Genomic DNA, 26,545 nt, shown 5'->3' with positions numbered 1-26,545 from the left:
ATTATGAAGCTGTAACATTAATTACTAATGACAGGAAGGTAAATGACACGCATATGGAAAAATATTTCTTCTCCTGAAGTACCTAAAAATCATCTATTAAAGATTATGTCAATTCAAGATTCTTTTTTTTTTTGAGAGTGCGTGTGCATGTACGAGAGCAGGGTGGTGGTGGGGGACTAGATCTCATGGCCCTGAGCCAATATCAAGAGTCAGATGCTTAACCAACTGAGCCACCCAGGGGTCCCAAGATTCAAGTCAATTTAATTCAAGATTGTTTCTTAAGGATAACACAAGAAAATCAAATTAAATTAATATTCATAAATATATTGGTTGGACAGTTTAAATTCTACCTTTATATCTAAGAAACTGTAATATGTGAAAAAGTTTCTCATCTTCAACATAGTCGAACTAATTAAAAATATTCTAACATCATATGACATAACATATTTAGTACACAGTCTACACGGTCACTTTCTAGTTTTTTAATCTCTCAAAGAAATTGAGAAAGACCATAAATCTGCAAGCAGGGACCTCTCCAAATAACTACATTAAGTCTTCTGTAATGATTAAGAATAATATTCTTAAAGTACATGATCCAAAGTAACCTTGATAATTTATTTAAAAATTGAAAAGTAAAAAATGAAATTTGAAAATAAAATTTAAATTATCTACAAAATTACCATATATACAGAAATATGCTGTAAGATGCCAGCTAAGGCCACTTTATTAGAAGTTAATGATTTTAGAGGATAAAACTTTGACAACTATCAGGCTGCTATTTCTTGCTATTTCCTTTTTAAATGGTTGACATAGGTTAACCTTGTTATTAAGGCTTATTAATGTTCTTAAGCTAAATATACACATTTTTCATTATAAAATACCTTGTAATATTTGACAATTTATTAATGCTATTTGATATTGTCAAACCAAACCCCTAAATTTTAAAAGGACAATATTTAAACCATAGATTTAATGACTATGTAGGTTTTAATAACAGTGAGCAAATAGTTTAATGCTATCTAATGACAGCTATGACCAGTGGTTATAAATTCTAAATGTTACTCTTCTTGAAATAAATGATACAATTTCCTATGCTTAATTTTTACAAAGAATGCATCGTGTATAATGGATGAGTTCTCACTGGCACTCATTCTCTAAGAGTTGAGCAATGGTTCCAGACCATCTCCACACTGTCATTTGTTCACATATCCATGGTAACTGCTTGGCTTGCGCTGAACTACATATTCAGCTATAGCCATAGAATAGCTGCAGTATGAACAAATCCCACGCGGTATTTTTAGGGGGATGTCAAGATACATTCTACGTTTCAGGCATTTTCTATTATATAATGTTTCACTTAGAGATTCCAATGCTGCACAATTTAAGACCCCCATATTCACTGTTCTCCCTCAAAATAGACATTAGCCATCATCTTCCTTAGGAAAACTGGACTTACCACCAAAGGAAATGCCATGCCTTCATCTATACTCTGCATGCGCTCTGTGAAAGCTTATCTCAGAGCACCTAGTGATTCATTGAATCAATCTATTCATCTTGCTTATTTTTTTCACTTTTATTGAGATATAATTGACATATATCACTGTATAAGTTTAAAGTGTTATCTTACTAATTAACTTACCATATCTATTTCCTTTATGTAGACTCCTGTGCCCCATGACATGACTTTTGCATATTCAGCTACTTGCTCTGCACCCAGCACATCTAGTCATTTATTTAACAAAAATGTGTTAAATGCCTACTCAGAGGTAGACTAGGGTAATGGTAAAGAATTCATCAATTGTGTGATTATGGGCACTTGCTTTACCACTCTTTGCCTCCTTTTCCTCATTTGTAAGATAAGTGTAGTATAGCATTTATTTTGCAAGGTTGTTATCAGGATTAAACTGTCAATGAATGTGAAGGGCATAAGGTAAGTTGTGCACAAAATGCATAAATGTAAGCTATTGCTATTACTACTGCTAGTCTGGAACTATTCTGGGCCCTGGTGATATAGCAGTAAACAAAAATAGCAGGAGTAGAGGAAGACAGATTAAATAAGTAGTAGATAATTTAGATATACTTTAATTGCAATTGAGATTGCATGGACAATGGAACAGGGTAACGGTATGGAGAATTTGGGGGGAGCAAAAATAGAGTGGGTAATCAAGCAAGGCCATTCTGAGGAGGTGAAATCCGAGTTCATACATGAATTATGAAAAGAACCAGCTATAGAAAACTCTGGACTGGAAACAAACTTTGCATATACAAAAAATAGAAAAAAGCTCGGTATTTGTGCAGCTAGATAAATGTTTAGTTAAATGAATTATTGGAAGGCTGAATGCATTATCTTATTTGAACATATTCAAATGCAAACCCGAAGAGATTTCTGGATTTATCCCAATAATTAGTTTATATTTTCTATGACCAAATGTTGTGGTCTATCGAAAACTAACAAATATTAAAGGTTTTACAAAAAAATGTTCTAAACTCATACCAATAAACTGAATTCTCAGAACCAACTTCTGAGTATAGCTATCTTATGTCGTGAGGCACAAAGAAGTTAAGTAACTTGCCCAAGTCTCAAAGAGAGTAAGTCATACAGCCTGGGCCAAACCTTATCGATCTCTTCTTAACAGCAGTAGAAACCTATCCCCCTGGCAAATTTGACAAAATTTACTCTTCTGACTTTATACATTAGAATGGTAATTTATTTAATTTGGTATGATGTGTACTTACATGTATGGACATGCGTGTTTTGTAATTGCCCTCGGAAAAAGCCATTAGCATATATTTAAGGTCACTTTGTGAAATACATGAGGACAGGTACAAAAGATGCTCTGAGAACTTTCCGAATCCTCAATCAGGTTGGAGGGATCTGAGCACAAGCCCTTGTAGAGAGGTGGATGAAAGTGCTCTCTGGGTTGTCAAGTGTCAGGGCTGCAGCTGATAAACTGAGGCACTGTTCTGTTTCTTTGCTGTGTCAAGTTCAAGACTGATGAACCAAATGGGGTTCATCAACTTCCAAAGAAAATGGTTCTCTTTTTTCTTTCTTTCTTTTTTTCTTTCTTTCTTCCTTTTTTTTTTTTTTTTTTGGTTTCCCAGGATAAATATTTCTTGTGACACCTCTGACATGGTTATAGCCCTTGCAGGTCATCAGTAAACAGATGGAGTTGACGGATAAAAATAGCAAGCTGACTGGACAGACCTCCCCCAAAGCCCACAGCAGCAGGCCCTGGGAGACCCAATGAATCTCTCTGTAATCTTTGGTTAATGGCCAATCTGAAGCTTCTTCTACCAAAACAAATAAATATATGTCTAGAAAAACTCGTATTGATTTTCATCTGGGAGACATATTAGGCAGGAGGAGCTGCTTGAGGTTTGAAAGGGACAACATAGGGGAATAGTGAAGACCGAGAGACGATGTGCATCCTGCAGGGAACCAGTAGAAACAGAGCCAGAGGTAAATGTAGGTATCCCCTCCATTTCGAGAGTTCACACTATGCCACTTCACTTTTATGAAAGACCTACTTAGTGCCTGTTTTTGCCAAACCAAAAGAAATCTGAAGAGGATTTTCACTTTCATCAAAGAAAGGTGATAAGCTAAAGTTGTGTTCCATGCCGGCCTGTACAGAGGCAGCCGCTGTGGTCCCACCAGGCTCCTTCCCTGGGAACTCAGGTGTCCTGAGTCAGCAGGAGGCTCCACAGTTCTGAATTGTGTGTATAAGCATCTGTGCTTTAGCTTGACTTATTTTGTGCATTCATTAGCAAGATGTGTCCTCCAATATCAGAAAAGCCTATGAGAGGTTATTTTTGGGAGTCTGGGGATGCTCAAAAATTTTTCTATATAAATGAATGGTAATTGCTTAGCCTTATGCTCTTTTGGTTTATGAAAGGTTTCCTAGGAATGGTTTTCTTCTGGATAGTGGGGGAACCTGTACTAGGACAGCTGCTTATGAGTTGGACAATTTGTTTTTGAGGAAAAGGAACGGAACGTGTGTGGTCCTCTTAAGTTTTGCTTTGTTTTTTCTTTTCCAGAATAACAGTCTCGTTTTCTCCCAATCAAAGTATTTAATTTAGTGAAGTACATTATTTCTAAACTTGGGGTAATAATAGCAAAATAACAGTAGTAATAACAATAAGCAATAGTAACTACTAGAATTTACAGCTGAAATAGCTGAATTTGTAAAGACCCTAAGTAGATACTCATGGTTAATAAACACTGCTGTTGTTGATGTTGTTAGTTGAGGGCTTATTATGAACACCTTCTATTTATTGAGTCTCACCAGGCCTTTTTTTTTTTTTTTAAAGATTTATCTACTTATTTGACAGAGAGAGAAATCACAAGTAGGCAGAAGTAGGCAGAGAGGCAGGCAGAGAGGGAGAAGCAGGCTCCCTGCTGGGCAGAGAGCCCGATGTGGGGCTTGATCCCAGGACCCTGGGACCATGACCTGAGCCGAAGGCAGAGGCTTAACCCACTGAGCCACCCAGGCGCCCCTCACCAGGCCTTTTTTATCATAGTTTCTATTTATTTTCTCTAATATAGTCATAACAGACTTGTAAGTGAAATCAATTTCTTATTTTTTAGCAAATGGCCTTAAACTTTAGAAATATTAAATTAATTGAACTAAGTTGCATATGCAGGAGGTCAGAATCAGACTTAGATTGTTTGTGTCCAGGGACCAAAGTCATTCTCTTACTTTGCATTGTAAATATTTAGCTGAAGAGTGGGATTCTAATTAAAAAGCAGAAAATAGAGCTGTGAATGGATGGGAATTAAAGCATAAATAGGCTAAAACTTCATTTTTCTGTTAATCCACAGTTTTCCTTCTCTTGGCATTATTTCTATCCTAAATATTCACAAGCTTTCCAGTTTTACCTTTAGGACTTGAGCGATTTGAAGTGTCCTCATAAATTATAGGAAATGTCAAACTTTAAAAATGATCCCTTGCGTTATGTTTCACAATAAAAAATTATGGTAATATATCCAACAAATGAGAAGCCATTGAAAAGGGAAATAGGCTTACAAGTTATTAGTACCTGACTCACAGGGTTTGAGTCACAATTATTATCCTTTAAGGAAATTATGAGACTTACAGACTCGGTTTCCACAATATGCACTGTTTGCTATTTAAATTGGATATTCTTAAATTCTGTTACAAAATAAAACACTTCCAGCAATTGTCAAGACAGAAAACGGTTCCTGGGTTCATGATATGTTACTCATGGTATGAGTTTTCCAGAATTAATGAGGAAGTAGTGAACTTCTTAGTTTGTTGCTCTGATACAGCTGAGGGAAAATGCTGGGGTACAATGAACGGGCACTCAGCCAGCAGGCCATTTCCTAATAAAAACAGTTAGCATTGTACCATAAACATATGAAAAATAGCTTATAAAACACCATGCTAGAACTTACTGAACAATGGGAAACAGAGGATATGATATTTTTTGTAACATCCCCATTTAAAAATAAACGTTCTTTGTTTTGGTTCCCCAAGATAATACCTAAAATAGTTTTGGTAATCACCATTTGTATTTATGCCATTCTACCTCATAAGCATCAGATAGGATAGCTACATTATGCAAGACATTTAAAACATAACTTTAACAGAGCGTTGTCAGCTTTAAAATACTCGTGTTTATGGGCTTTTGGGAAATTATTATTTTCAGCCAACTTAAGTACTTACTGAAATGGGAGTAAATAAAAAGAAAAGTAAAAATTCTGGAGAGGCTTAGCACAGAAAAGCACACAATGTTTAAATATAATTAGGGGTCAACACTCAGTGAGTCTCTACTTGATGGAAAAATATTACAAATAAGCATAAAGTTATTTAAGAATTATAACTTTTGACTCAGAAAAGAAGTGATACACTTCATTTAAAAAATGATTTTAGGGGCGCCTGGGTGGCTCAGTGGGTTGGGCCTCTGCCTTTGGCTTGGGTCATGATCTCAGAGTTCTGGGATCGAGTCCCGCATCGGGCTCTCTGCTCGGCGGGGGGCCTGCTTCCTCCTCTCTCTCTCTCTCTCTCTCTGCTCTCTCTCTCTCTCTGTGCCTACTTGTGATCTCTCTTTGTCAAATAAATAAAATCTTTAAAAAAATGATTGTAGAGAAGGAATACTCTTTTTGGAAATGACAATGGAACTGCAACTGCTAGTATCTTGTTACAAATTGTTTTAAATCCTACATGCAGGTTTCTCCTGCGCTATCCCAAAATAGAGCATTCCTAGGAAACCTTTCAAGCATAAGGCAAAGAAGAAGTTATCACTAATTTATTTGGAAAAACTTTTGAGCATTACCAGACCTAAAAAAAATAAACCCTCTTAGGCTTTTCTGATAGCGTAGGACACATCTTGCTAAGGGATGCACAAAATCAATCAAGATGAGGCACAGATGCTCTTAGATAGAGTTCAAGGCTGCCGAGCTTGGTGCTGAGATGCTGATGCGGTTTCCAAGAAAGGAGCTTGGCGGGGCCACACTTGCTGCTTGGGATTCACGCTGCCTGGTGGAAAACAAATGCTGAAAGCTATTTTTGCTTTTCACCTTTTCTCCTGAAAGCCAAAATCCTCTTCGAATTTCTTTCTGTTAGCAAAAACAGGTACTAAAAATATGTCTTTCGTACAAGTGAAGTAACATAATGCTAACTTTTGAAAATGGGTGTGTGTGTGTGTGTGTGTGTGTGTGTGTGTGTGTTGGTGGGTTATGTGTAGTAATTTTCTCTAGAAAGCCAAAGCAACCAATAGAGTATACAAAACAGAAACCCACCAGCTAATTAACAGAATCTTGTTACTGTATCTGAGTGACACACACAACAGACAAACCAGTCATTTTAGGTGTCAACTTAGAAATGGTAATGACTTTGGAAGCGCATTCATCCATTCAGAATGTTTGGCGGGGCTTTCACAAAGGAGACAACAGGTACCTTAGCCTTAAACAGAAGTAAATAGAAGTTTTCCGGGCAGGAAAGGAAAATGGACATTCCAGTCAAAAGCCTTCCAAGAGCCAAGTTTTCAAAATGTGAGATTTGGTTACACTTCAGGTGACTATGGCATAAAATTGTGGATTAGGGAGGGAGAAGTAATTTGAAAAGGTTAGTTGGGATTCATTTTCATGTTAAAAGTGAAAACAAATTCAGTCTCAGATACCTTTAACTGAAAAGATAATTAGCTTATGTTCTGGACAAATCTAGGGTTAGATAAGTGTAAGCTTTCAGTCTCTTTTCAATTCAGAGCCTTTCTCAATTAACAGGATTTGGTTTCTTCCTCTGAATTGCTCAGCTCTGCTTCTTGTCTGTTGGGTTCATATTTTGCTAGACACATGCCTTATCATGGTGTGTACTTTCTGCCCTATGTCCCTTTCCTGGTTGAAATCTGGAGGGAAAGAGAGTGAACTTTTTTTGACCACTCCTATGCTTGACCTAGAAGTTATTATGGTTGGATCCATTTCATCAGGTTCCCACTTCTGCTCCCAAACTGCCATGTACCTTTGGCCAGATGTGTGCTGATACTCTGTTCTTGGAGCTGAGGATAGAGCACCTCCCCCCTTGAATAACAGAGGTCATGGGTCATGGCAGTTGAAAAATAACAAAGGTCCATAATAGTCTGTCCCTTTGGCCATCTATCATAAAACAGCCTTATTCTTAAATTCCCCATTCCCAGTTACTGTATCTAGGTCCAGATCTATGCCTCTGGTTAATTTCAATTCTTATTCATTAGGCCTGAATGTAACTCCTCATGGGCCAGCAAACTAACAGGAAATTTACCTCTATACAATAACCTATCATTTGTAAAACAAAATGACAGAGAAAAGAAATATTTGCAATAAAACTTCTATTGGGGGGCGCCTGAGTGGCTCAGTGGGTTAAGCCTCTGCCTTTGGCTCGGGTCATGATCTCAGGGTCCTGGGATCAAGTCCCACATCGGGCTCTCTTCTCAGCAGGGAGCCTGCTTCCCCTTCTCTCTCTGCCTGCCTCACTGCCTACTTGTGATCTCCCTCTCTCTGTCAAATAAATAAAAAAATTAAAAACAAAAAAAAATTAAAAAAAATAAAAAAATTAAAACAAACAAACAAACAAACTTCAAAATAAATACAGCCAAGAGTTCATACCACATATAATATGTGGTTAAAAAAAAAATAGCAAGGGGCGCCTGGGTGGGTCAGTGGGTTAAAAGCCTCTGCCTTTGGCTCAGGTCGTGATCTCAGGGTCCTGGGATTGAGCCCCGCAATGGGCTCTCTGCTCGGCAGGAAGCCTGCTACCTCCTCTCTCTCTGTCTGCCTCTCTGTCTACTTGTGATTTCTGTCTGTCAAATAAGTAAATAAAATCTTTAAAAAAAAAAATAGCAAGTGTTCTTTGCCCTGTTTGCTCTGGTGCTAGAAGGAATTATTTTGTTAGTAGCTTTGAATCAGTTGGCCTGATTCTTCTCTTCTGGGTGGCTTTCCTTATTTATTTATGTATTTATTTATGTATTTATTTATTTATTATTTGATTTATTTAGGTTTTCCTCATTTTTTCCTTTTTTCTTGTTGTTCCAGTAATTAAATGTGAGATATACATATGGAGTATGTATATATATACCATCCCCTTCCACTTTGATATGATTAAGAATTTGGGATATGTCTTAGAGATTGTAATTATAGCTATTGTTTTCCAGTGCTGATGGGACAACTCTTAAAATTTAAATGTACTTTCAATATATGTGTTCCAAACAATTCCACGGACTACTACTAAAGGTCAGAAATCTCTTCAAAGTAGTCCTTTTTTTTTTAAAAAGATTTTATTTATTTATTTATTTGTTTATTTATTTATTTATTTAGAGTTGGGGGCAGGGGCAGAGAGGAGAGAGAGAATCTCCAGCAGACTCTGCATTGAGTGTGGAGCCCGACATAATGTGGAGCTCGATCCCTCAACCCTGAGATCATGACCTGAGCTGGAACCAAGGATCAGATGCTTAACCCACTGAGCCACCCAGATGTCCCTGCAAGCAAGTCGTTGTATTAGAACCATGTCCCATATTTTTCTCTTAATATCCTCCAGACACATTGCTCTCTCTTTCATCTACTTGTCTAAACCTTGCTTCTGACTTGGGACAGTTTACCACATTGACTCGGGTGGGAGATAGAACCACTCTGACTCTTACTCCCAACTACACATTATGTGGCATCTTTTAGGTAGGGTAACAGTCCTCTTTTCTAAGTAGTTTAAAATAGAAACTTCTTTGGAGGAAACTGATGAAAACGGCTTCTTACAGGTTTTAATATTATTTCCTCCTATTGTTCCTATTTCCCTGCTTTTACTGGCAGTAACTTTAGTTTGGAAGAAAGAATTCAGCTTTCTAATCTTTTAAATTTCTCAGTGACCTTGAATAGGTCTCAGGTGAGAAAGGTATTTCTTAGTAAAGCCACATTTTCTTCCTGGCTGCATTTAAGTAAACCAATTTCAACATAAGCTTGTCTTTTTCTTATAAGACTTATAGAGAGCCATAGAAACAAGAACCACATTCCAAAATCTCACATTTTTCATATCAAGACCAGGAATGCTGTTGTCTCAGTAAGGATAAATTCTGAGCACCAAGCTAAAATGGATGTGTATTTACCTATCTATACCCTCTACAACCAAATTACAAATGCTATTATCTGTCCCCAACAGAAGTGGGAGAGTTCTCCCCTCTCCTTGATTCTCTCAATTTTGAATTTGCTGTCAGCCATTGGCAATGTTCCAGTCTTAGTGCCAGTTCTCATATCTTTTGATAAGTGAGAGAAAATACAATCCAGAATACTTTGTCACAAAGAAAGTGTATTAACTCACAACTGAAAACTCCAGGGCTTCCTTGATCTTGGGGGATGTTAACAGGATCAAGTTTCTTTTGTTCATGTTTTAGATTCATGTTTTTGTGTTGATTATTTATTATTTATTTATTTAAAGGTTTTATTTATTTGACAGAGAGAGAGAGAGAGAAAGAGAGAGAGCAGGGGGAGCAGCAGAGGGAGAGGGAGAAACAGACTCCCCTCTGAGCAGGGAGCCTGATGCAGGACTCGATCCCAGGACCTTGGGATCATGACCTGAGCCAAAGTCAGATGCTTAACTGACTGAGCCACCCAGGTGCCCCGTGATTCCTTTTTCACATAGTGTGCTGGTTTTGTGCCATTTTTGCTAAACTGGAACCACAGTTTTGGTTTTTTTTCCTATGATTTTGGATTAGGGTTTGCCACAAGTGGAATGTAGCAAGCTTTAGAAAGTAGACGTGAAGCTGTAGGCATTAAGTTCTGAAGGTAAGGTAAGGTAAGATGTCAAGCGATGTTGACTGCACATGTGGATTTGTTGTTTTACCTTATTGATATGCGACAGCCATGTAGCCTATAACTCTTTTATCACCTGCTATACCTTATCTGTCAGCTTCTCAGGGTCCAGGTAGAGCATACATGGAGTGTCACTGAGAAATGTATCAGCTTTTTCTTCAGGGAACCTACGATGTTAAGGTTAGAGAAGGGGAGAGATAGGCTCAGGTTCCAGTTTACTCTTGTGCACTCCAGTTTATTTTTGTGGTTTCCAGCAAGAACTCATGGGTCCCAATTTTCTCTCATTCTCTCCCCTCATTTCATGCCAAGTTTTACTTCTTGAATATCAATTTCAAGCCTATTACCAGACATAGAGGCAATGTCCTTCCCATGGATTTCTTCATCAGCCCTTCTCAATTGTGTAATGTCTTATTTTAGTAATAAATCTCTTATACCATATTGCTTGTAGTTGCTCCATTCCCTGGTCAAACCCGAACAATACAAATAGGTTCTCTTTCTGTATTCACAATATGGCAAAAATAACTTCATCTGACATCTTCCCAAGTTCAAGCCCTGTGGAAAAGGCTTGGGTCTTTTTTAAGTACAAGGATTCTTATTGGATCATTTTGGGTCATTATTAATTTTCTATCAATGTCTATGACCAGGAAGAGAACACTGTGCTTATTGGTTAAGTCTGTCCATATTTCCACCCCTAAATTAATCACTATGGTCTAGGGAATTCAGTGTATTGATTGGCTAATTCTGAGTCACATGTTCTTTTTCTAAAAAAGTGGGTGCACTGAATGAAGAGGGTTGATTTCCAAAAGACTTCAATATATTGCTACCAGAGAGAGAGAAAGAGAGGAAACTCAAGATGTTTATTATAGGGTGGGCTATAATCTGTGGTGGCCTTAACGTTCTGGGCAAATTTTATAGTAATGGAGAATCACTGAGAATTTCTAAAAGTAGGGGACTTACAGAATCCAATAGACTTCTAAGGTCTCAATGTTGAGATCAATATATCATTTAGTTTTGTTTTCTCCACTCTAGCATTGTGCCTACAACATAGTTGTTGCTCAAAAAATCATCAGATTGTTGAATATTATGACCTATGTTTTTGAAAGGTGGTCAGATACTATGTGAAGTATAGGTAAGTGGGAAGTAACTGAGCCAGAATTATGGACTTGCCTGGAGAATAGATCCAGGACACTAGACTGGAATTCTGGAATATGCAAATGTTAAAGGGCAAAGGAAAAAGTGATAATAAAGGAGAATGACAAACAGTAAAAATGTATAAAGGAAACTTGAGTAAGTTTTTTTGTGATTTCATTAGACTAATACATGGACTAGCACTCAGGGAAATTGAATGTTTATCTGCTTAAGCAATTTTTTAATGCATTCATGGTACTGCACGACTTTGAACAAATAAATCAGAAATGGATTTTTTTATAGGAAGGAAGTAAGTTTGAATTAATAACAAAATAAAAACAACTTCAAAGGCAGGAACTGAATAAAACACGTCTGTTCTTAGGGGAAAAAAAAGTTATATGAAGATTTGACAGTTTATCCAAGTTTATCATAGGATGCCTGTATGAGTCCAATTTTCACTAAGTACTATAACATTTTAGGACACTCCAATTTTACTATTTATGAGTAACACATTAAAATGTCTCCTAACAAGAAACACATATATCATATATAAATCTGCTAGTCTTTCATAGTTACTTCTGACTTTTAGAATTCATCTTTTTAACCAGGGCCACCACCTAAACAGAAAATCTTAGGGAAATTTAGGTTTTGTGGTTTGTATTATAGCTTTTCAGGAAGATAGCCTGATGATGTGTAATATCTTTATAGTGTCTTATAAATTTTATCACTTATGGATATAGTGATCTATTTTCTCATGGCTTGACTCTATAATTACAGACTTTATTTTTTTTTAAAGATTTTATTTATTTATTTGACAGACAGAGATCACAAGTAGGCAGAGAGGCAGGTAGAGAGAGAGAGGGGAAAGTAGGCTCCCTGTTGAGCAGAAAGCCGGATGTGGGGCTCGATCCCCGGACCCTGGGATCATGACCTGAGCCGAATGCAGAGGCTTTAACCCACTGAGCCACCCAGGCGCCCCTATAATTACAGACTTTAAAAGCAAATCATGTCATGACCGGTCCAGGAATTTCAACCATAAAATGTCAAGTATCAATTATAAAATTCAAAGCATTATATAGATATTAGCCGTATTGTTTTGTTCTCAGAACATTGGCAATTATGCACAACAATTATTGCCATGCTGCATATTTTTAAAATCTCTCTAGTAAGATAATGCCTGCTTCAGTGATAACGTTTTATCTATCCTTTGTTCTTTCTGCCCAAGGTATTAAAAATTACCAGCTCCCAGAGTGGCTTTCCTTTTTTCTTGTAAGTTTTTGTTAAAAAAAAAAAAAAGTCCAACAACATACCAAAACAAAAACAAAAACAAAACCCTCCACCATAATAAAGCACAATAATTCAAAGGAAAGGTAAAGTGCTAGTTAGAGACTATCCATGAAACAGGATCATGTTAGTGAAATATTTCAGTGCCAAGCATGTCAAAAGAATAAGTGACTCATAGGCCTTTCCTTCACATAAAATTTTCAGGTCAGTTCTTTTAACACACACATAAAAATAAAAATCTGATACTATGTAATACAAAATTCAAAAAGTGAACCATCTGCAAAGCAAAAGAAACAAAGAAAAATTCAAGCTTATCAATCTGATATTTGAGATTTAAAAAAATAAAACCTTTAAAGATATCATTATAGGGGCACGCGGGGGTGCAGTTGGTTGAGCATCTGACACTTGGTTTCAGCTGTTGTGATCTCAGGGTAGTAAGATCAAGACACCGGGGAGTCTGCTTAAGTTTTTGTCTCCCTCTCCCCCTGCCCCTCACACCCCCTCAAATAAATAAATAAATCTTTAAAAATAAAATAAAATAATCATTATACATGATGACAAGCCATTGGAGACTATAATACAAATGAGAACCCTACATTACAAAACTGATATAATTCCTTCAAAGCCAGATGTAATTCCATGATTAAACAATAACACCAAAATGAACTCAGTGTCTAAATTAGAATACCCAGAAAAAAATTATAAATCACACTTAAAAAGAAAACAGAAAAAGAAGAATGGAGGAAGAAAAGAAAAAAAAAGGAAGGAAGAAGTTAAAATAAGTGTATTTAAAAAAGAAAAAAATAGTGGAACTACAAAGGAAATGTGAGTCAATTCTTTGGGAAAAAAATAGAATGTTAAATTTCTGGAAACTGTAATCATGAAATGCGAATTTTCCATGAGAGAGAAGGAATATAAAACATACAAGTAGGATATTAAAATTATAAGATAATACTGTATACTCCCCAATGCTAATACATTAAACGATTCCTGTGAAATAAATGATCTTGTGGGTAATAACAAACTTCTAAAGTATGCCAAGAAATAGGAAGTAAAATGAGAAAGTGCACATTGAAATATTATTTCCACATAAAACTCTAAATAAAAACAGATGATTTATTACAAATTTACAAGGAACAGATTTAACATTTCCATGCCAAATCATGTGGTCAGGAGTATAGAAAAGGATAAAAAATTATCCAATTCAGCTTTTGAAGGTAATATTGTTCTGAAATTATAATCATTTTTATGATATTAAATGTGAAATTCAAAATAAAATCCTAGCATTGTATAAAACAGACTGTTAAGAAAGTAATTTCTATTTTCAAGTACCTTTTTTTCCACAAGAAGGTAGTTAAAAAGTAGCAACATAAGATATTTTATATATATATATGATATATAAGATATTATATATATATATACATATATATTCAATAAAAAAGACTTATTTCAAAAGAGGCTAAAATATATTTGATAAGATTCAATACCTACTACTTGTCAATCTCTTAGAAAATGAGGAATAGAAAAATCCTTTGTTTCCCGTCTGTACCCCTAATCCACAGCAGCCCCCACGTTTGTGGTCCGCTCTGTATTCTGCAGTCACTAAGACCTCTATTTCGAACATCCTACTCTAGCCTGGCTTTTTAGCCTTCTGGTTCCATTTCTCTACTAATCCCAGGACAGCTATTTGAATTAATTCAGATCTTAAATCCACTTATCCTACTACTACATCATTTTGGCCTCCTTACCCCCATCTTCACTTACATTTAGTCTAGTTTAGATTGCAAGGTGAATCATCAGACTCCCTTGTAAACAGATTAATCTCCATTATTATCCTCTTCATCTCTTGTAATAACTGTCATTTCACTGCAAGTTAACCACAATCCTCAAAACGCTCTCAACCCGTCTGATAGTCGTACTCAATTTCCCATGATCAGAGACGAGTATGTGACCCTTGATATTCTTCCCACAAAATTCTCCCACTACCTCCAGCAAGACTTCCTGTTAGAAGATGGATTGTTTAGAGGCAGGCTCTTCTGCTCACCTAAAAATATAAAAGCTTAGTTGGGATTTGTTTCCCAAATTCTGCCTTCTACCTGTTAAAATGGGAGATATCTTCTTGCTCCAACCAGGCCAAGATCTCCACCAGAGTTTTGTCACCCACACACACAAATCTAACAACTTTCTTCATTCTGCTTGTTAAATTAAGAGTACCCCTGCTGTGACCTCAGGTGGTGTCTTCTGTTCACCTGAACTGATTGGACCTTCTCAAGGGCTTATCTCCTGCCTCTGTGTGAAGCACCCTTTCTTCCCACCTAACTGGTTCATTCTCATGGGTATACAATCAGCCTTCAGGTTTATTCAGATGGGTAACAGACCCCTTTAAAAACTATTTGTTTTTAAAGAGCAACCATGATCACAAAAACAAAACTTTGGCCCATATTAATCTAGTTTCTGTATCCACTTCAGCAAACTACAGTTAATTTTTCCTACCTTTTGTCATCAAATTACTACTTCCCATTGATTCTTTGTCCTCCTCAAAAATGTTTTTAATATAGTTTTTTGAGAAAGCAACACATGACTGTGGTAAAGATTCAACTTGTACTAAATGTTAAGCAGTACAAAGTAATCCAATGCTCAGGTTTCTTTCTTGAAGTGATTTTATTTTGTTATTTTGCACAAAGTATAGCACACTTTGCTTCTCCACTTAATGATTCATCAAGGAAGTCTTTCGTGGAAATGTATGTAGGTATGCCTCATTCCTTTTTACAGGTTCGTGGTTTGCTATCTTCCATAAATGCCACTCTGAAAGTCTTTGTAATTATATTTTATGGCATATGTTTATAGGATAAACTCTTAAAAGTGGAATTATCAAATAATTGTTGTGAAATTGCCTTCCCAGGGGTTGTACCAACACATGTTCATACCAGTGCTGTATGAGAGAGACTTTTTTCCCATGCCTTCCCTAACTCAGTATATTAGGAAAATTTGCTTTTCACCAAGAGCATTAGTTGAAAACTCGATAGTCAAATGTAATTTTTAAAAACATTTTTATTGAGGAATAACTGATATACAAAGAACTGCTCACATTTAATGTATATAATTTGGTGAGTTTAGATATATACAAACACCTGGAGACCATCATCACAATCAGGGTGATAGACATATCCAACATCTCCCAAAGGTTCCTTGTATCCATCCCCTCTTTTCTGTGGTGATAACACATAATAGCAGACGCACCCTCTCAACACATTTTGAAGCACACAATACCGTACTGTTAACTATAGGTAAGATGTTTGTACAGCAGATAGGAGTTGTTCAGTGTGTATAAAGTTTCAGTTATGCAGTCAAAGTGTAAATTCTAATGTACCTTCATTTTATTATGACTGAGGTTGAGATCTTTGAAATTTTATTTCTTTTTTCTGTGAATTTATGTGTAGACATTTTTAAAAAGTGGGTCGTTGATAATTGTACAACTTATTTGTAAGGACAGGACAAATACAAGGAAAATTAGCTTATTAGCATATATGTTATTTAAAAATCTAAGTTACTGAGTTTATAATTTGTTGTTTTAAAATTTTTCTTGCTATGGAGAACCTTTTAATTTTGATGAACTCAAATTTATCAATATTTTCTTGAATAGATTCTGCACCATGACTAGAAAGTTATACCATGCCTAGAAAGACATTTTAAAATAAAAAATAAAGGAAAATTTTCAGTGTTTTCTTCCACATTTTGCAGTTTCAATTTTTTGCTTATAAACAATTGCCTTTTCTGAAATTTGTAAACATTGTAAACATTGAAAGAAGGACTCTAACTCATTTATTTTCTCCAAATTCTATCCAATTATCCTAGCACCATTTTAAAAAAAGATTTATTTATTTATTTGAGAGAGAGAGAGAGTATGGGCATGGAGGAGCATGTGAGAGGGGCACAGAGAGAACATAAGTCCCAAGTAGACTCTGAGCTGAATGGAGAGCCTGACATGAGGCTTGATCTCGTGATCCCAAGATCATGACCTGAGCCAAAACCAGGAGTTGGTTGCTTAACTGATTGTGCCACCTAGATACCCTAATCCTAGCACCATTTAATCAACACCTACTCTACTCACCTACCTCACTGATTTAGAATGCTATTTTCACCAGGAACCAACAATTCATATATATTTAAGACTATGTATGGTTTCTCTGTTATATCTAGTATTTGTGGCCAGTACTAACATTTCCTCTTGTTTTATAACATGTTTTATTATCTTGTATGACTAATCTATGCTCATTATTCTTCTGCCTCAGATTTTCCTGCATATTGTTGCAAGTTAACTTTTTTAAATATTTTACTTATTTATTTGAGAAAGACAGAGATCACAAGTGTGTAGAAGGACAGAGGGAGAAGGAGGAACAGACTTCCCGTTGAGCAGGGAACTTGACCCGGGCTCAATCCAGGATCCTGGGATCATGAGTTGAGCTGAAGGCAGATGCTTAAGCAATTGAGTTAATTTTTTTCTTTATAGATATTAGGGTCAACATAGAAAACTTCATGAACAATTCTGGAATAAATTTATTGGGACCAAGTTAAATGAATAAATTATCTTAGGGAAAATTGATATACTTAAAAAATTGATATACTTATGATAAGTCATTTCATCAAAGAACAAATACAATAGCAATTTCAGCTTGTTTAATTTATCTTTTATAATTTGGGTAGTTTTACTTAATATTTTATTAATATAGATTTTGTGGAGTTTTGTTAGACTTATTCGTAATTTGATGTTACCTGGAATTTTTAAAGAATTTTACTTTTCAGCTAATTATTGTTCCAATCACTGTTTCATTCAAATGGTTTTTATCCCTCCTAGTCACTGAAATGTTCTTGTCAAGATAGCCCTGGCCTCTCGTTTGTACAACCCAGTGGTCATTCTCTCTCTATTTTGATTTCCAGCAGCGTTTGACCATATTCCCTATCTATCTTCCTTGAAAATCTTCCCTCTTATGGACTCTTTGACATTGTATTTTCCAGATTGTTAAAAATTTAACTCACCAGGACCTTTCTCTCTATATAATTTGCTGTTTCTTCCTCTTTACCTGACTTTCAAATGTTGTGGTGGCCTTGTGTCCTTTTATCCTCTCTAGCTACATTTTCCCATAAGTGACTTCATTGGGCCTTCCACATGCTTTCTTATCTATTGTATTTCCAAATCATTGTTAGAGACTTTAAATATTGAAGACTATCATCTATAAGATCATGTTCCCCTGGGGAAAATGCCCATTAATCTCCAAAAGAATGCATATACATGCTTCTTTTAAAAACTTTCAGAAGGGCAACTCTTCAGACATATATGAGCTGCAATGTTCATATTTGAGATAATACAACTGGCAAATGGTGCAAAACTTGACTTTGTAGCAAAAACCACAAATAATACAACTTTTACTCTGAAAGCCCTCCAGACTAGTCTAAAGTCACTATCAAGGGTCATGGACAATTTATATCATCCTCACTTTTCTCTTAATTAACCAAAATTTATACTGCAGGAAAAGCTCTTGCTGCATTTCCGTACTACAAGAAAAACACATGAACCCACGACTAAGCTAAGGAAAAAAAGTTATCTTACTTTCCAAAACAACGTAGATGGCACTATTCCCTGGGTTTTAGAATCTAGAACCCTGTCAAGATTTCTGTCAAGGACTGATAATCATTTTGTATCTAATAATTGCTTATACCATAGTTAGCAGGTATATTCTGACCTGCTTCAAATGCTACTAGGTAGCAGCTATCACATAAGAGTGTTCAACAACTCACCCTGCAACAGAAAGAGCAAGTGACTAATCTTAGTCCAACTATGACTACTTGATTTTCCAGAAAACAAAACAAAACAAAACAAAACAAAAACCTGATCAGGAAAACCTCATTTAGCCTAAGTGGAGGAAGAGAAAACAGCCCTGACATCTGGGACTGGCCTGCTACTATCAGCTAGGCTGGTGCATCAGACAAAATGCCTCTGTGATCAGGATAAATCAAGACAAAAGCAAGATCTCTAGTAATCATAGCTGAGAGTTGAAAAAACATAAATGCTACCTAAGCCGCAAAAGAGCAAACTGTTCTCTGGTCCCTAAGAGGAGTGCCTGTTGCTGGTTCTCCACTTACAGATTCAGTTTCAGTCTAGTCTTCTTTCCAGATAAATGTATGAGGATAAACAATCATATCTAAATAAGTAAGTAAGTAAGTAAATAAATACATAATCATAGACTTATTCCTGCTTCCTGCATCTGATCCACAGCAAAACCCTATTTCCTCAAATTCTTCCAAAAATCATCTAACATGGACTCACATTCATTAATTGTGACATTTAGTGACAAATACTTTAAATTAACAAACTAAGGAACATAAGGAGTTAGTAGTTCTTAATAAAAATGATGAAACCATAAGGAGTTTATAACTATGTAAGGAAAGAGACTGCAGCCATCTCATGCTCAATAGAAGAGAGAGAAAATTATATCATTTTCAATGGGAATAAGCATAATCAAGTGCTGAGATCACTGTATTGATAAATTAAATATTGAGGAAAGACAAAATTGGTGCATGGCATGGGTTTCAACTCAAGATTTCAGTAGTAATTTTCAATACGAACAGGTTTTCTATCACTTTTATGACATTTTGTATTAGGGTTTTGTAGTGTTATTTGATTTTTCACATGCTCATTTCTTTTCATATGAACTATATTTAAAAATTATTGAAGTCTAGTATCTCATCATGTATTTTCTTTATCATGTTTTATACTTTAGTACAGGGATTATTTGGCATTGATTCATTTTAATATTATTTACTGATTCATTTTAATATCTTTTAGAATTATGTTAAGTTTATTGAAAATTAGTATTTCTTTTGCATGTGTCATGAGTCAAATAGACACATATGATACCAAATGATCAAACTGAAAGAGAGAACTAACTGTGTTCAGTTAAATATTTTAAATGCCTAAAATAGCAGAAAGGAAGTATTCTCTGCAATTATACCAACTAAAGACCATTCTGTCATTAAGAATATTCTTTCTTGCAAAATGAAAATCAAACGTGGTTGAAAAAAATTTATTCAGAAGTCCAGAATCCATTGAGAAGCAAGTACCTTTATCATTTTCAAGATTTAATGAAATATTGGCTTATTTGGTCTTGTCTCTTTCCTGGCTAACAAGCTGCTTTTTCTTCCACACTCATGCTGTTTTAATTAATCCTACCAGTTGCAATAGCTTGATTTTCTGGAGAACAAAATGAGCTGTTTTGTTCTGTAAACACTTTCTGTGGCTGCTTGGACACATGAGGAGATGAATAAACAAATGATAGATCCTTTCTAACTAATACTGCTAGTTTACCAAGCACAGACAGAAGATGAAAGCGTCTTTGTTTTGGTTCCCATCTTTTCTTCAGAGAAAATGCCCAACCATGACTGTTCATTGTTTATAAAAGTCTCAAGGAATTAGTTTTTTTCAGAGCTGATGATTGTTTTTTGAAAAGGAAATGTGAGAACAAAAGAATGTAGCTAAGAGACAAAAATACTATTTTGCTGCTGTATTGTTGTGTTTAAATCTACAAATCTCCAATACAGTTCCCTTCTTTATATTGCTTCTGGTAAAAACTTGGACAATATTTTCCTCATCAGTTTTTGTCATGACCACTGTCTACTCTGCTTTGGTTTTCTACTAGGTTTTCCTCTGATGCTAAGACATATATTAAACTGACATATATTTTTTTTAAATTTTCTGACTTTAAATTCTTTGATATAACTCCCAATAATAATTCTGGCTTTGGATTGACATTGTCTAAACATAGAAATACTGGGCATTGAGTTCTTTCTGGTCAATAAATGGGAATACACTTCAAATGCAAAAATAATGGTGATCTTATATGCTGTATTAAGGTATTAGGACTGTATTCTGTAGATGAATGGAGATTTATTACAAGTATTTAAGTAGTGGAGTAAGTAAAATAATGGATCTGTGTTAGCATTCCGATATAGATAGCCTTTTCAAGGGGAATCCTATGAAGTCACTACAGGTGGTCATAGTTACTATAGGTGACATAATCAGGGCTCTTTAAAGTGAGGAAAGATTCAAGAAATGTTTATAAAATAAAAGCAGCAGGGCTTGGTGATTGGTCATTTGGGAACATGAGGGGAAGAAATAGTCTCTGTTTTCTAGGTTATGTCTTGTTTAAGAAGCCTTCATGGGGCACCTGGGTGGTTCAGTCGGTTAAGCTTCCAAACCTGGATTTCAGCTCAGGTCATGATCTCAGGTCCCTGGGACTGAGTCCAGCACCAGGCTCCACACTCAGTGGGGAGTCTGCTCCAGGAAAGATTTGGATGCTCAACTGCTTCCTTCTCCTCTGCTTCCCCTCTTACCCCCTACTCATGTGTGCTCTCTCTCTCAAATTAATTAATTAATCTTTTAAAAAAGAAGTCTTCAAACTAATATTATTTCTATTGCCTCTAGCATAAATGGAAAACCTGGTACGATATCCAGAGGTTTTATTTTTAATTTTTTTTTTTTAATTTTAAGTTTTTCAATTTCTAAATGGACCAGCCAGTTTTAGGCCTTAAACACTTCTACTTGTATAAGCACTTTTTGTTTCTCCTTTAATTTCTAAATTCCAAGGAAAGAAGCTACAACATGGACAGGATAGTCAATAGGCACTAAACGAAGTCAATATTAGAAGGGTGACATTATAAAACAAACATGATTTTATTTTGTTAATTGATGACTCCAGTGTTCGGTTACACTTTGCGTTTTATTTTACAAAGAAACAGCTGTGAAATTTGATGTTTTCTGGGATCTTAAAACCCACTAGAATAAATACTAATATAATACTAAAGAATTAGGACTTCCAATGCATTTTAATATGGATTTCAAAATGTAGAATGAGAGTAGGGTATATCACTCACAAGCAAAATTTATTATAATTTCAGAATCCTCTTCTGATGTTGAAAGAATGGAGAGTCATTCAATAAATCTGTGAATATGAATATACAGTAAGTTGAGAATTTAAAAATGCAACTCATTATTGAATTTTCCTATTAATATATTTAAAAGCTTAAAAATACTTTCAAGTGCTTTCTATTAGTAGTAATAGACCTAAAATTATGTTATTTTTTGCCTCATTATTTTTTAAAGATTTATTTATTTATTAGAGAAGGGACAGGGGAAGGGCAGAGGGAGAAAGAATCTCAAGCAGACTTCAAGATGAGTGCACAGCTGGGGTTGAGGTTGGATCTCAGGACCCTAAAATCACTAGCTGAGCTGAAACTTAAGAGTTGGATGCTCAACTGAGTGCGCCACCCAGGCACCCCTATTTTTTGTCTTTATAAACATTCGTGTTTCTTAAAGACCCAGAAAATAACTCCATATTTAAAGAGATACAAATCTGTTTCATTTTTGCTGCTCTAGATGAGGAAACAAAAATCATTAAGAAATATCTAGTATCTCTGAAGAAGTAGAAATCCCACAGAAATTCTCAATTGACTTATTTTCTAACTATTTCATTAAAAAATTGGAACAGCCATATTTTTTGGAAAAATACCCATAAAAGTATAGAGTTTCATTTCTTGAGAATGCCTGAAGATGTTCACTGTCCACTGATAACCAAATTAAAGAGGCAGTCAACTTTCCAAAAGATGACAGAATAGTGCAGCTTTTTATTCCAAGATGATGCAAGACCAAGACTTTAAGATTCACCAAAACATTTGGAGAAAGCACCGGTCCTTTGTTATCTCTAGAACTTTCAGGGCTCTATTAGCCTGGATTAAGAATCAGCATTTGAATTCATGCCTTTTCTCTGATCTTTGCTGCCCTCTACTGCCTCATACTACACTTCTTTTTCTGCTTAAATCTACTTAGTCTATATCCAATTAATGTAATTATTCTGTAAGTATTTATGGGAAACCAGTCTTTAAAGTTTTCCAGCGTACAGGCAAAACATCTACCTTGTCTTAAGGTTAACCTCACTGGTCTAAGGAATAAATTGGATAGATTACTCACCATAAATGACAAAATTGCTGAAAAGAGAAATAATATTTCAATTTATTATAAGTAACGTGTAATTTGATATACCATCTCAAGGGATGGAGGCAATATAAAAATATTTAGTGGAGTCATACAAAATTCTCACATTTTATGCCAAATAATGCCATGTTAGATACAATAATTACTTAAGAAAGTAACCAAAAATTATAAACAAAGTCCAACTATTGTTACAAGGATATTAGTAACTTTGAAATAAATAACCAAACAAAATTATAAATTAAGGGTGTGTAATATGAGTGAAATTGAGAAGTCCTGTATATATATACTGATATATCTGTGCGTGTACATATATATATACACACACACACATATATAGATAGATATATAGATAGATATATAATATAGATATAGATATATATAGATATTTGTATGTATATATACAGATATACACCTATAAATACAGATATACACTGTATGTATATATTTATATGTATGTATATTTATAAATATAAATGTAAATTATATATTATAAATATATATTTTATATATAAAATTGTGTCATGTTGCTACTAAAAACAGAAAATATACAGATTTCATATGATAATAATCAGATGATTCTCAGCCACATAATTATAAAATATAGAATTTAAAGTATAAAATAAATAGTAGGTAAAAATGAAGATAGTAAAATTCAGAAAGGGGTTTACCACTTGTATGTGAAAAGTGAATTTGTATTTTTGTGTAACCGATTTGCTTTTACTGTATGGATGAATAATTATGCATGAAAAAGAAATGAAAGTAAATGGCATGTGCATGCATGATAAGGCGTGGTGAAATATTGTTTAGTATTATTTCCATTTAACCTTGGTTGGATCACAGCTGAGGTTTATAGATTTAGTGTGCCAGGCTGAATAGCCACATGGCTATTATGAAAAATTCATGGTCTCAGGCAAGATTTCAATCACTGCCACATCTCTCAAGGTGATAAATAGAAAGCCCACCTTTACCCACACAGATGCCCCAGATGGTGACATCTATAATGTGATGCCTAAAATGACTTACTGAAAAAGGGAAACAAACCTTATCTTTGGTGAATTTTAGAACTTTTATTTTAATCTAGTCTATTGTCAAAATGTTTCTACTAGTTTAATTTCAGAGGTCATTGTTAGATTCATAACACCACCAAACTCTTCAAACTATTTTAAAGCCAAATGGATGACTAGCTGAAGTTATCCTTCTGTTCTATTTTTTGAAACTTACACCTCCACGATTCTAGTATTTTCTCTTCAAAATATTCATCTATGATTTTCTTGTTACCACCTTCTCTTTCTCCCTGAAAGTGGCCACCTTTTAAGGTTTTGTTATTTGTCTTTCCATTTCTATCTCTCTGTTCTACTCTCTCAAGCCTTAAGAATTATCTCCTTGAATGCTTTTCTCATTCCCGTTCTGCATTTCTAGTAGTCTCCTGCACACAGGTCGCTGTCACCTTCAACACAAAGTGTAAAATTAAGTTCCTTTCAAACATACGGGGCGTGGGGGATGGTAGCGATCATTGAGTTCAATTCCCTTTTAGGTTAAAAAATTGAGGCTATGCTGAGTGAAATAAATCAAGCAGAGAGAGTCAATTATCATATGGTTTCACTTACCTGTGGAGCATAAGGAATAACATGGAGGACACTGGGAGAAGGAGAGGAGAAGTGAGTTGGGAGAAATCGGAGTGGGGAAGAACCATGAGAGACTGTGGGCTCTGAGAAACAAACTGAGGGTTTTGGAGGGGAGGGAGGTGGGAGGTTGAGTGAGCCTGGTGGTGGGTATTAAGGAGGGCAGGTATTGGATGGAGCCCTGGGTGTGGTGCATAAACAATGACTCTTGGAACACAGAAAATAATAAATTAAAAAAAAAAAAAACTGAGGCTACAGAAGCAAATTTACTTAACAAAGCTCACACAGTAATTGAGAGTAACTGCCAATCAATGCAGGATTCTTCCTACCACACCAAACTTCTTATTCGCTGGCTAATTTCAGATTTCCTCTCCTGCATGGTTCTTTCCAAAATTATCTTCAGTCACCCAGGTATGAAATCAGGATTTAAAAAAATTATTCTTCTTTGCTCCAAAATCTGGTCATACTGTTCCATTCCATTGATCCATTGATTATTTTTTGCAATAACATCTGTACATCTCTTAAAAATTTTTCAGTCAAATCAATTAATATCAAGAGTTCTACAAAGCCTATAACAAAAACTAATGGGCCATATCTATATTTCTTTCTCATCCCTGATTTCTGTCCTAAGAGGCAGATGGTCTTGAATTTTTTACCTTTTTTTCTCCCTGAGATTCACCTCCGTGTATCTTAAAAAATAGGTATATGTTATTATTTTTCAATTTTCTATTTTGTTATGTAATAACTTTTTACTTCCCTCCTTGAAAAATAAGAATTTATTTCTCTAAAGTATTAACAATCTTCCCTTCTCATCTCTTTCTCTGAACCTCTTAATGTAATTATTTCAGTTTTTGGTTAAATAAGCATTCAGCATTTTCATTACTGTTTTTAAATAAAAGTTACTCAAATCAGAGTCATGTAAGTATACTATGATTATGAGTTCTTCCCTATGTAACTTCTGGTTTTCCCAGGAATTAGTACTTGTTTTATTTTTATTTATTAATTTTTTTTTTCTGTACCTATTACTGGAGAGAAAAGTAAGTCCTTCCTCAACACATGAAACCTATCAGATGGTTATTCAATTTTGTTTTATTCTTAGAGCCTCCTGTAACAACTGACTTAGATGCATTGCTCTCTAGCTGCTGCATAGCTGCTCTTCCAGGCTCTCCCTTCTCTATGATTGTGGGAGTTTCTGATAGCTCTCTTGTAAACTTGCTACTGGAATTCCAAGTTTCCTGCTTCTTGGTTGTTCTTTCATTTTAATGAAGTCAATTTTGCTGTAGTTTCTTGAGAAGAAGTGTATGGGAGATAGTTGGTTTTAGAGCTTGCCTATATGAAAAAGCTTATTCTACTTCCTCACTTGATGATCATTTGTGTGAGTTCGAAATCTAGATTGAAAATTATTTTTCACAGAACATTGAAGGCATGATTCTATTTTCTTTTCAGCTTCAAAGTTACTGTTGAGAGGTCCGAGACAATTTTGACTGCTTGATTTTAACCTATATCTCACTTCCCTGAAATTCTGCAATTCTGTGCTTTGCTGTGAAAATCTTTTCATTCATTGAGGTGGTTACGAATCATCACTTCGATCTGTAAATTCAGAAATTTCAGTCCTGGGTGTTTTCTTATATCTTTCTATATGATTTCTTTTCTTTCAAATTTTCTTTTGTCTTTTTCTGAGATCCTATTATTTGACTGTTTGAACTTTAAGCTTTAACCCCTAAAATTTTATCAGTCTTACTTAGCTTCCATTTTGCCTTTTGGTTATTTTATAACTTCTGGAGATTTCCTCATATTTATAGTCCAACATTTCTATTTAGTTTTGTTTCTGCTACTGTATTTTTATTATCTAAGAGTTTTTACTGTTTGAAATCTTTCCTCTTATTTTAACAAAATCTTCTCAGTATTAGTTTATGGCTTGTATTTTGTATATATATATATACATTTGTGTGTGTGTGTGTATATATATATATACATATATATATATATATTTTGTATAAGGCTATTGATTATAGGGTTTCTTGAATGCTTTCTCCTATTTCCTGCATTGCTTTTTCTCTTCTATCTTGTTTATTCTCTTTGTCCTCTTTATTTCTAGTAAGTGGCATGGCTTTCCTAATCCTTGGCTGATAATTGACAGTTAAGAGTAGAGCCCTAAAAAGATTAGAAGCTTTG

The sequence above is a fragment of the Enhydra lutris genome, unplaced genomic scaffold, assembly GCF_002288905.1.
Source record: "Enhydra lutris kenyoni isolate GAN:26980312 unplaced genomic scaffold, ASM228890v2 scaffoldscaffold3, whole genome shotgun sequence".
In the NCBI taxonomy this organism is placed as follows: Eukaryota; Metazoa; Chordata; class Mammalia; order Carnivora; family Mustelidae; genus Enhydra; species Enhydra lutris.
The sequence above is the reverse complement of the archived record's forward strand: the minus strand, read 5'-3'. Positions refer to the sequence as shown.